The sequence below is a fragment of the Oncorhynchus gorbuscha genome, linkage group LG08 (assembly GCF_021184085.1).
Source record: "Oncorhynchus gorbuscha isolate QuinsamMale2020 ecotype Even-year linkage group LG08, OgorEven_v1.0, whole genome shotgun sequence".
Classification (NCBI taxonomy): Eukaryota; Metazoa; Chordata; class Actinopteri; order Salmoniformes; family Salmonidae; genus Oncorhynchus; species Oncorhynchus gorbuscha.
The window spans coordinates 49,053,709-49,066,714 of record NC_060180.1 but is presented as its reverse complement, the minus strand read 5'-3'; the positions used below and the strand labels follow the sequence as shown (position 1 = coordinate 49,066,714).

The 13,006-nt window shown below is 42.8% G+C and overlaps 1 long non-coding RNA gene across 1 annotated transcript; it reads left to right on the top strand.

Annotated features, from left to right (window-relative positions):
- Positions 1-302: 302 nt before the first annotated feature.
- LOC124040901 lies at positions 303-11,113 on the top strand. The gene is made up of 3 exons (XR_006839818.1): positions 303-652; positions 3,815-4,011; positions 10,635-11,113. It is a non-coding gene; the product is annotated as an uncharacterized LOC124040901 (long non-coding RNA).
- Positions 11,114-13,006: the final 1,893 nt, after the last annotated feature.

The window sequence follows — 13,006 nt, the reverse complement described above, 5'->3', positions numbered from 1 at the left end:
TATTGTTCCTATCTACACTCTGTGTAGTATAATGTGATATGATCGCTCTTCATTGTGGCACAGAACTCCGCTTAATTCCTGTCTATGTAAATCCTGATCAAAATGAACAGGTAGTTAGAGCAGGGCCGGCCCTCTACACCTTGCTCGGCTAAAGAGGTGCTAAGACGCAAAACACAGACATCATAGCATGCACGAGATAGCTTTGTCCTTCAACCATGTAACCTATAATGCTTTTACACCGCTACATTACAAACCAATGTACAATGAGGGATAGTGCCAATGGTATTTCATTTGCAGGTCATTCTAAGCACTATGACCTACCCTTCATATTGAGTCACTTTAAGGATGCTCAAGCACTTCTTTTCCTCCCATGTCTCTCTTGTCTTTTCTTTTTAATCTCTCTGTCTCCGTCTCTTGTTGTCTGTCTGTATGCAGGATACCTTCCTCCCTCATATGGAGTGTGGGACAGGGACTCTGATGGGGGTGACCACGGAGAACCCTTTGTTCCAGGTGAACGCAGCTCTGCTGAGAAGGTGCGGGGTCCTGGTTCTGGACAAGCTGTCTGTGGAGGCGCTGGGGATCAGCGTACTGGAGAAGATCTCAGCGAACTCATGGATCAAGATGAGTTAGACTCAGCCGAGCTCGGATCCGAGTAAGTAGATAATGCCGTCTCCTCCGGGAATGCGTCCCTTGTTATCACGGAGCGTGCCGGATTCCACGGGGACATGTCATCTAAAAGTCTCAGATTCCTGAAACCTGATTGGTCAAGGGTGAGGACCTCTCTCTCCTCTGTGCCTACCTTAAAATGTTTTCCTTTAGGTCATTTATGGGCTGTCTATAGGCAGACAGCCCTGGCAGTTGTGTTCTCTCTTTCACTATCTGTTGACAGTGTGTGTGTGTGTGTGTGTGTGTGTGTGTGTGTGTGTGTGTGTGTGTGTGTGTGTGTGTGTGTGTGTGTGTGTGTGTGTGTGTGTGTGTGCGTGCGTGCGTGCGTGCGTGCGTGCGTGCGTGCGTGCGTGCGTGCGTGCGTGCGTGCGTGCGTGCGTGCGTGCGTGCGTGCGTGCGTGCGTGCGTGCGTGCGTGCGTGCGTGCGTGCGTGCGTGCGTGTGTATAGCGTAGCCTGTTTAAGAGAGACAGCTGTCGACTGATGTCAGCGGATGTGGGCTCCGTTATAACAGTCTGCTAGATATATGGCAGGGAGTATTCATGGTCAAAGTGGGTGTTAGTGAGTGGTGGAGGTGATTGAGCTCATAGTGATATTAGTGTTTAAAGATGGTGGTGCTGGTGCAATAAGGGTGAGAAGCCATGGAGTGAAATGCTCTTTGGTTGTGTACAGATCTCTCTGCTCAGGTGGACCAACCTTCTCTATTGCATCTCATCGTTACATCTTACCCTGTTTAGATCTTTTTCTTTTTCTGGGAGGGCCGATATGAGGCTCTGCCAAATTTTTTCGCACAATGATATGTTCCAAGGGACATTTTCCACACCGCATCAGCAAAAAGCCCTAGCTGCTATTTCTCATCCCTGTCAAATAAAAAGGGTCTATCATTTGGGACAGCCAGACGAGTTCCCTTAGGACATGTTCCTTTTGTACAGTACGTGCCCTCCCTTACTACCCTCCTGACCCCTTCTCATTTGATCGGCCCCCCCCTTTTCTAAAAGTCATTCATATAATTTAAAGGATGGTAGGAAATGTAATGAGCTGTTAGGATCACAAAGCAACGGAATGCAGTTCAGATGTCAAGTGGATTGAATGTAAACAGTATAGGTTATTTATCTAACCTCATATGCATTGAGTGTACAAAAATATTAGGAATGCCTTCCTAAAATTGAGTTGCACCCCCTTTTTCCATCAGAACAGCCTCAATTCGTCAGGGTATGGACTCTACAAGGTGTTGAAGGCGTTCCACAGGGACGCTGGCCCATGTGGACTCAAATGCTTCCCACAGTTGTGTCAAGTTGGCTGGATGTCCTTTGGGTGGTGGACCATTCTTGAAACACATGGGAAACTGTTGAGTGTTAAAAACCCACACACACTCAAATCAGTGCACCTGACACCTACTACCATCCCCCATTCAAAGGCACTTGAATCTTTTGTCTTGCCCATTCACCCTCTGAGTGGCACAAATACAAGATCTATGTCTCAATTGTCTCAAGGCTTAATAATCCTTCTTTAACCCGTCTCCTCTCGTTAATCTACACGGATAGAAGTGGATTTAACAAGTGACATCAATAAGGGTTTTATTTAGGCACATAAATCAGAATCAGCACAATGATACCTTAAATTATTTTTAATTAAAAAGAAGAACTGCATACATCAACTTGAAAGATGATTGCACAAGTAGACTCTGATAGATGCCAAAAGAGATTTTGATAAGCCCTTATTCCTGGAGGTAAGTGAATAAATACTCTGACCCTTCTCTTCAAAAATCATGTGTTTTTCAGATGGGAAGTCCTTGGCATGGTGGGTTAAGTGTGAGTTTGTGAGGGTCAGTATTAAAGGGGTCGGTATTGGTGACAAGAGAAGTTGACATGTCCTGACTCACTTGGAGCTGATGGAGTGCGTGTGCATCATTCCCGGGACCAGGGGCCGTTTTCAACACTCCCCGCTCAGTCTCATGGTGTCACCGCCGACTCGACAATGTCAGCTCAACACTGTCCTGTATGTCTGTCGTCTCACCTGACACACAGGCAAGAAGAACCATCAGATCACGGCTAACTTCTCTCCAGCTTTTCCAATGACATTGTCACCAAGGCCTGTTAAATATGCTCCCCTGTATCGATGTCAAGTGGAAATCTGACTCCTGCTGACTCCATAAAGTTGTTTTTGGTAAGGGGGTTGAAAATGTATTTGTCACCTTAGTGGCCAAGTGGAACAACTCTCTGATGTGTACTTGTGTTGGAGACCCTATTTATTTGAGATTACAGAGAATACCTTTGGATGACAGAGAGGACCTTAAATGGCTTTGAAATTTGCATAGTTGACTAATTTACCTTTAAAGGGATACTTTGGTATTTTGGCAACTCATTTTCCCTTGTATCTACTTCCCCAGAGTCAAATGGACTTGTGGATAACATTTCTATGTCTCTGTGTCCTGTATGAAGGAAATTAGAGGTAGTTTCACGAGCCAATACTAACTACCATTAGGGTAATAACTGGAAGTCTATACAGTAAGTATCTCCTAGCATACTAGCAGTTCGACAAGTTCATCTGACTATGGGGATGTAGTTAAAGGGTATCATTGCCAAAATCCAGACAGCCTTTTAACAAAGTGGCTTTTTAATACGTTTTTCATGTCTTAAAAATGTTTTACCTTTGTTAGATCATTAGTACACATTTTAAATGGCTTTTACAGATTTGATGTTTTTACAAGGAAAGTACTTTTATTCATGGTTGTTTTCATTGGTTTTAACAACATGTACTTTTTAACAAATGTAAATGTAACGTTCAAATGCTGTGTTTTATGCTTTGTTGCCATTTTTATGTGTATAAATGATGTAAAAAATGTATGAGCTGTTTTTAAAGGAATTGTGCCAATAAAACTTTTCCAAAAGAAAAAAAATAATTGCCAAAATCCTTAAGTGCCCCTTTAAAGGTACTGTATCTAGGTCAAATAGGGGAGAGGCCTTGTGCTGTGATGTTGCTTTATCTGTTTTTTTAAACCAGGTCTGCTGTTCATTTGAGCAATATGAGATGGAAGGAAGTTCCATGCTATAATGGCCATATATAATACTGTACCGCTTTCTTGAATTTGTTCTGGATTTGGGGACTATAATTTAATCTGTTACTGTTTTCATGTTTTGTAAACCAAAGGTCTATATTCCTGTGTGACGGCGACGCCTGGGCGGGGCTCAACAGGCTCCAGTGAGCTGTCCATGCCCGGGTGGGTGAGGCCCGTCCTGGCCAATCAGCACCCGGCAGCGACCCTCCTCGGGACATCAGGCCTTAGGAGGAGCATGTGAAGGAGGGCCTTCAGAGGTCCGACATCCGTCTATGTCTACGCAAAGCAGGTGAGCTAAATGATTCAATAGGGAAAAAAGTATAACTAGTCGCATAGCTATTGTATTATCCAGGTGCATGGAAACACTAAATTGAAATTCCAGCACATTGATGATCTTGATGCTCCACAATGGTTCAACCATAACATTAGAATACATTATTTTCTATTGATTCATCTGCAGTCAGTGGACATGGACTTTTTATGTTGTACTTCTGCACGGCTCCTGAACTGGAATGACACAGACATTTAGATGACAAATGATGTTGTCATGATGTTGTCAAATGATGTGGCGACATCCTGTCTGGTTGCCTTCAGAGCAGCTGCCCAGAAAGAATGACCCAAGCAGTCTGTCTCTCAGCCCATGGGAATGGATAGCAGAATAAACCTGTGAATAGTTTAGTTGTGTTTCAGAGGTCTATGGTGGTATGGTGAATTTGCTGTTGTGTCCAAAGAAGTAACTTTCTCTTTGCTCTGATTCTAAGAGATGCAGTCAGATCCAGCCAAGGAACACAGTGTGTTCTAGCACGCACAGTATCCTCTTTCAATATGCCATGCATTAGCTGAATCAGGCCAGGCCAAGCGGCTGGCGCTAATTAGGTTCAAGTCCTCACACAGTGACTGTGTCAGTGATGTCAATATGGTGTCAGCCTGCTAGGCCCTATGGTGCCAACTGCCCTTTATTGGTGCTGTGGAAGCATGGGCTGATTGTTTTCACTGTCATCTTCCTGGAATCAATGAATAACCAGAATACCTTAGTCAGACACTTAGGAAATTAGTAGATTCTTTGGAGTGGTCATTAGGGCTGGGAATTGCCAGGGATCTCACAAGACAATATTATTATGATACTTAGGTGCCGATGTGCTATGTATTGCGATTCTCACAATTCTATACAGTACGTATTGCGATTTGATACTGTGATTTTATTGCGATTTGATGTTCCAAACATATTGCTCACTACATGTCTGCTGCAGAGAGACGAGAGCGCAGGAGAACATTTGTTTTGATCAGTCATGGAATAAAAGTGCTGAAAAAAATTTGCTGGCTCACTATTGAAAAAGAAGATGGAGAAAAGGCTATAGGATAAAAATACCAGAGTTTTGGTGCAGGTACAGCCGACTAGCGCAAGCTAACACTACCTACCAAAAATATGAATGATATATATATATATATACAGTACCGATCAAAAGTTTGGACACACATACTCATTCAAAGGTTTTTCTTTATTTTTTACTATTTTCTACATTGTAGAATAATAGTGAAGATGTCAACACTATGAAATAACACATATGGAATCATGTAGCAACAAAAAAGTTTTAAACAAATCAAAATATATTTTAGTTGTTAGATTCTTCAAAGTAGCCACCCTTTGCCATGATGACAGATGTGCACACTCTTTGAATTCTCTCAACCAGCTTCACCTGGAATGCTTTTCCAACAGTCTTGAAGGAGTTCCCACATATGCTGAGGACTTGTTGGCTGCTTTTCCTTCACTCTGCGGTCCAACTCATCCAAAACCATCTCCATCGGTTTGAGGTCGGGTGATTGTGGAGGCCAGGTCATCTGATGCAGCACTCCATCATTCTCCTTCTTGGTCAAATTGCCCTTACACAGTCTGGGGGTGTGTTGGGTCAATGACCTGTTGAAAAACTAACTATAGTCCCGCTAAGCGCAATTCCGATAGGATGGCGAATCGCTGCAGAATGCGGTGGGTCTTGAATTCTAAATAAATCACAAACAGTGTCACCAGCAAAGCACCCGCACACCATCACACCTCCTCCTCCATGCTTCATGGTGGGAAGCACATATGCGGAGATCATCCATTCACCTACTCTGCATCTCCCAAAGACACCAAAAATCTCATATTTGGACTCATCAGACCAAAGGACAGATTTCCACCATTCGAATGTCCATTTCTTGAGTGTCTTGGCCCAAGCAGGTCTCTTATTATTATTGGTGTCCTTTAATAGTGTTTTTTTAAACTAGGCAAGTCAGTTACGAACAAATTCTTATTTAAAATGACAGCCAATGAACAACAGATTTTTACCTTGTCAGCTCGGGGATTCAATCTAGCAACCTTTCGGTTACTGGCCCAGCGTTCTAACCACAATGCTACCTGCCACCCTCACTGTACATGCTAGAACGCACTGTGTTCCTTGGCTGGATCTGACTACATCTCTTAGAATCAGAGCAAAGGAAATGTACTTCTGTGGACCCAACAGCACATTCACCATACCACCGGTTTCTTTTCTGCAATTCGACCATGAAGGCCTGATTCACGCAGTCTCCTCTGAACAGTTGATGTTGCAATGTGTCTGATACTTGAACTCAGTGAAGCATTTATTTGGGCTGCAATTTCTGAGGCTGGTTACTCTACTGAACTTGTCTTCTGCAGCAGAGGTAACTCTGGGTCTTCCTTTCCTGTGGCAGTCCTCATGAGAGGATGTTGCGAAAGAACTTGAAGAAACTTTCAAAGTTCTTGAAATGTTCCGGATTGACTGACCTTCATGTCTTCAAATGATGATATACTGTCATTTCTCTTTGCTTATTTGAGCTGTTCTTTCCATAATATGGACTTGGTCTTTTACCAAATAGGGCTATCTTCTGTACACCACCCCTTTCTTGTCACAACACAACTGATTGGCTCAAAAGCATTAAGAAGGAAATAAATTTCACAAATTAACTTTTAACAAGGCACACTTGTTAATTGAAATGCATTCCAGGTGACTAACTCATGAAGCTGGTTGAGAGAATGCCAAGAGTGTGCAAAGCTGTCATCAAGGCAAAGGGTGGCATGTATAACATGTATTTTGATTTGTTTAATATTTTTGTTGGTTACCACATGACTCCATATGTGTTAATTCATCGTTTTGATGTCTTCACTATTATTCTACCATGTAGAAAATAGTGAAAATAAAGAAAAACCCTTGAATGACTAGGTATGTCCAAACTTTTGATTGCTACTGTATATCAAATAATTTTTTACAAATTGATACTTGGAATTAAGGTATTGATACAATATCACGGCTATCAAAGTGCAACGTGGTGAACGTACATTTTCCTTTTATTTTAAATGTCACCAACAAAACAACAGTGAAGCTCACAGGGCTATTGTGCCACTAACATAAGTCAACTACCCGTACTGAAAGGAGGGAGAAAAAAGGGCTACCTAAGTGTGATTCCCAATCAGAGACAACGATAGACAGCTGTCCCTGATTGAGAACCATACCCGGCCAAAACATAGAAATAAAGAAACATAGAAAACAAAACATAGAATGCCCAACCCACATCACACCCTGACCTAACCAAATAGATAAATTAAACGTCTCTCTAAGGTCAGGACATGACAATAATATTGTGATATATAACTGGATCGATTTTTCCCCCCCATGACTAGTGGTCATAGGCTATAGTATATGGTACCCGCCATTAGACTTATATTATATGCATTAGTGTCTGAAAAGGGAACGTGAGGGGACTTGATCCTTTTAAGCTCTGGTTCTCAGCTTTACTTTTTCTGCCAACCTCAGTTGAGGATGGATATGGGGTCGGATGATCATTCCGAGTGTCTGTTCTCAATATTCCTAGTATTTTATTTCTCAGTGCATAACACCCTGTCATGATGTCACTTAGTAAGTCAAGCCAACACTACAAACAAGGCATACAACAAGAAAGGATCATTGAGTTTTGGAGGGAATCCTGATGACAGAGGGATGCCCCTGTCTGCCATGCACCATGACAAGTGTTTTCCAGCTGGCATGGGAGTTTATTATCAGAGCCCCTGACATCCATCATCCTCCATGGCCTGGCAGATATTACAAAATGCCTCCAGGGGGACAAAGCCCTATCCAAAATAGCTGTGTCAACACACTAATGCCTTATGATTTGGGCTTGGATATGGAGGGTTGGGGAGGCAGATGGGAGAGAGGGGCACCCTGAGTGACAAATGAGACGGCGTTGGTCCAGATTAGAGGACGGCTGTCCCATAATGGGATTTTGTCACGGCAGGGGATAGACCCTCACTTGCCTGCAGGGCTGGGGTCAATTCCAATGACATTCCAGTGAATTCAGGAAGTACAGGTAACTGACAAAATAAAGGAAACACTTGAGTAAATGAAAACTGACTGGAATTTAAATGGACCCCAACCCTGCTAGCCTGGTCCCAGACCTGTTTTGTGTTGTCTTGCCAACTTATATGGTCATTGTCACACCATAACATGTTGATAAGGCAGGAAAAACAGACCAGGGACTAGGCTAGAATGTCACCACAACGGTGGGTTCATTAGGCTGGGGGTGCTGGGGTACTGACTGAGGTCCTCAAAAGAATCCAGATCTTAAGTTAGCCTATGGAGTTAAAAGAGCTAGACTTTCCTTGGAAGGCGCCCCAGAAAGTATTTAAATATCTTAGCTTAACAACAGGGACACAAACGTAGCCTAGACCCAGCTCTGCAGCAGCTCAACTTTTATCTCACAACTTGCAAGACAATGCAGGAAGGATGTTTTTACCATCTATAGCCCTAATGGTAAATGTAGTGTATTTAATGTTTTGTCATGACAAAAACATGGCTGAAATTCATTCGTCATTGCATGCAGACCTACGTAGATCACTATTCTCTTATGTGAACACAATCGGATACTGCTCTATTAAGTGTTGTTAGTGTGAAGGATATTTTAATGAAGCTATTTTAAAAAAATATGAAACTAAAAACAAGCGACTTTGGTCAACCAAGCTTTTGTCTGGATTTGTTTCGCAGTTTGGCATTTATTGGGATGACTCATGTGCCGAAGGCAGCTCTGCAGGGTAATCATTAGCTGACATAGCAACAAAGACATACAATCTGATTTTAAACCTAACCTTAACCGCAATGCTAACCTTATGCCTAACCCTAACCTTAAATTAAGAAGAAAAAGTGAATTTTTGTTTTCATCTATTTTTCCCAATATTACTCCAATTTTGACTTTGCCGCTGGCAGATCTAGTAGAAATCGCTTTGCCTCCAAGACAAGATTCATCCCAATAAACACTAACCTACATTTGTCTCTAAGCCCTCTACAGTTAGCCAGTAACCTCTGTTAATTGCTCTTTACCTTGGAAAGCCGCCAGTGAAGCTCTGGACAATTTAGGCCTCATGTCACAATGAGTACAGGCTATCTCTGTGTTTCAGATGGATGAAGAATGGGTGTGGATTGAAGGGGTATGGATGGAAAACAGTAGGGACAGCTTGGCAACACACACCCCCCTCACATAGATCACAAGGGCACAAACCTGGGTTCAAACAGTAATTGTTTTCTCTCAAATACTTTGACAGTCGGTAGAGTTTGTATGTTTAGAACTATTCCATTGGCTTCATTGTGCCAGGAAAACTCCAATAATGCGCTGCTTTAAAAGAAAATGAATATTATTTCAACCAAGGTCCACTACGCCAGGGAGAAACATAAGACTTAAAGACATTAACATTCCTTCCACTGGCCCTTTAATGAGATTCAGCTGTTGGTCAGTCGGAGGCAGGGCAGAGATTTACTGTACCCTGCATCTCTATGGGGCTTTACCAGGGGTGATGAAAATTTCCCCTCAGCTTGACTAATGAAACGGATATGTGTGTGATGACGTTGGGAATTGGGGGTTTGGTGTCACAAGAAAATGGTGATGACATGCCACCTTGACAATGATCCGTCCAAGGATATGGAATGATCTGTCCATAGAATAATTTTGCTATTTGATTCTGAATTGTAAGACCCCTTGACGTACGTGTGTATATACAATGAGCTCCAAAGGTATTGGGACAGGGACATGTTTTGTTGTTGTTTTAGCTCTGTACTCCAGCACTTTGGATTTGAAATGATACAAATGACTATGTTGTTAAAGTGCAGACTGTCAGCTGTCATTTGAGGGTATTTTTATCCATATTGGGTGACCATGTAGAAATTACTGCACTTTTTGTACATATTCCAACCGTTTTAAGAGAAAAAAAAGTATATGTCTATTAAAGTAGTCAAAAGTTAAGTATTTGGTCCCATTTTTGGTCCCATATTCATACGTAGCATGCAATGATCAAGCTTCTTTGTTGGATGCATTTGCTGTTTGGTTTGGTTGTTTCAGATTATTTTATGCCCAATAGAAATGGTAAATAATGTATTGTGATTTAGGAGTCACTTTTATTGTAAATAAGAATAGAATATGTTTCTAAACACTTCTACATTAATGTGGATGCTACCATGATTTTGGATAGTACTTGAATCGTGAATAATGATGAGTGAGAAAGTTACAGAGGCATTAATACTTTGACATAATGCTAACCTCCCCTGTTAATGTAATGGTGTCACACCCTGACCAAACCAAAATAGAGACATAAAAAGGATCTCTAAGGTTAGGGTGTGAGTTGGGGTTGGCATTCTATGTTTTTGTGGTCTATGTTTTCTATTTCTGTGTGTTTGGCCGGGTGTGGTTCTCAATCAGAGGCAGCTGTCTATCATTGTCTCTGATTGAGAACTATACTTAGGTAGCCTTTTCCCACCTGTGTTTTGTGTCTGAACCAGACAGAACGGGTTCATTCGTTCTCTTTGTTATTTCAGTGTTCAGTTTAAATAAAATCATGAACACTTACCAACCTGCATCTTGGTCCTCTCCTTCCAACAGCTGTTACAGAACTACCCACCACCAAAGGACCAAGCAGCATGGAAGAGAGGACTGGACATGGGAGGCCAGAGTCACCCTCCTGCCCGGGGCTGCCAGAGTCGCCCTCCTGTCCGGGGTCGGCGGCGAGGGTCCTCGCTCCAGAGGCGCCATCTAAGTGGGCCAAGGTGGAGTGGGGTCCACATCCCGCACCAGAGCCGCCACTGCGGCTATATGCCCACCCAGGCCCTCCCCAATAGGGTTAGGTTTTGCGGCTGGAGTCCGCACCTTTGGGGGGGGGGGGACTGTCACGCCCTGACCTTAGAGATCCTTTTTATGTGTCTATTTTGGTTTGGTTGGGGTGGGCATACTATGTTTTTGTGTTCTGTGTTTTCTATTTCTGTGTGTTTGGCCGGGTGTGGTTCTCAATCAGAGGCAGCTGTCTATCATTGTCTCTGATCGAGAACTATACTTAGGTAGCCTTTTCCCACCTGCGTTTTGTGTCTGCACCAGACAGAACGGTTTCGGTTTCGTTCGTTCTCTTTGTTATTTCAGTGTTCAGTTTAAATAAAATCATGAACACTTACCACGCTGCATCTTGGTCCTCTCCTTCCAACAGCCGTTACAGATATTTGGTATCATCCCAGGGAACACTTACTTTGGCCTGTGGCAGCTCATACTTTGGCCTGTGGCAGCTCATACTGACTCATAATTTTTGTCATGCTCTGCCACGACCACTCTGCATGTGTGGAACCTGGATCTGATCAGAGGGAAGAACACGGGTGAAAAATGTGCAGCAATACAGGTGAAGTAACCTGGTCGGCCCAGATCTGTTTGTGCTGTATAGCCAGCTCCCAACAGCCTTAGTTCTCTACACAGCACAAACAGGCCTGAGGTGACAAGGCTACAGGTGAAAGAGTTAGTTTTTCTCCACTGACGAGTGCAGCATTTGGTCTTACAGTGCCACATGCTGGCAGGGCAGAAAGAGTATCAGTGTTATGCCCTAGTTTGGGGATGGCTAAGGAGTATGCAAGAGAAAGCTTCTCAGGGAACATTATGGGGGCAGTTTTTGGCAGGGTTTCCTAGAGCAGCAGGATAGACATATGTCTATATATATATCTATATATATATAAAGGTGTTCAATGTTTCTGTCATAACCCAGCCCTATTTACGTGTTGGATGCCTATTATGATACTAGCTATATTTGATAGAATCATACAGCCAGTGGCATGGCATATTGTATGCTGGACTCACGTAATGCAGTGTGCAGCCGTCATGACCCAGTTATCAGTGATGAGCGTACCTCTGCAGGTGGGGAAGAACGACTCCAGAGAAACCTAAGAAATGGCAAACCCATACATGGGTTTAAACAGTAACATAATTGTGTGCATGTGCATGTGTGCGTGTGAGTCTATATTACTAAACCAGGAATGTAAAGTATGCATTATGTGCTCTCATCGGGAAAGTTACAAATCGAAAAACAGGCGGGTCCCTAATCAGCAATTCTGGTCATATAAAGGGACTTGTAGGTCAAAATCTGATATAATTAGTTCATGACTGGGGACATTTGTGAAATTATGCTAAAATACTGTGTGTGTCTACGTACGTCTCCAAAATCGTATGTTACAACAATTTGTCTATTTACAGTATGACACTTTTTATTGTAAACTATTTGTAATAACTCATTGACAACGCAATCAATGTAAGCTTACCATTACGCTGTACTCTTATTCATACTGTAATTCCCAGTCTTACCTGCCATGGCCAGCTGTAGGGCTGAGCTTCTTCCCCGTTCACAACCCTCAACCTGAGACTAATGGAACATAGCGTCCGCTCAGGTTCATTACGGGTAGTGAGAAAATCCACATATGCCCTTATCTTATGAGCTGCAATCCATGTTTTGTAAACCACCTACGAGTCAATATCTGACAAAGTCATGTTAAACAGTGCATTCAGAAAGCATTCAACCCCTTGACTTTTTCCACATTTTGTTATGTTACAGGCTTGTTCTAAGATGGATTTTTTTTAAATCCTCATCAATCTACACACAATACCACATAAAGACAAAGCAAAAACAGCTTACCGTTTTTTGCACTGAAATATGACATTTACATGAGTATTCAGACCCTGTACATTGTTGAAGCATCTTTGGCAGCGATTACAGCCTCGAGTCTTCTTGGGTATGACGCTACCAGCTTGACACACCTGTATTTGGGGAGTTTTCCCCCAGTTTTGCAGATCCTCTCAAACTCTGTCTGGCTGGATGGGGAGCGTCGCTGCACAGCTATTTTCAGGTCTCTCCAGAGATGTTCAGACTTGTCCCGAAGCCAGTCCTGCTTTGTCTTGGCTGTGTGCTTATGGTCGTTGTCCTATTGGAAGGTGAACCTTCGCACCAG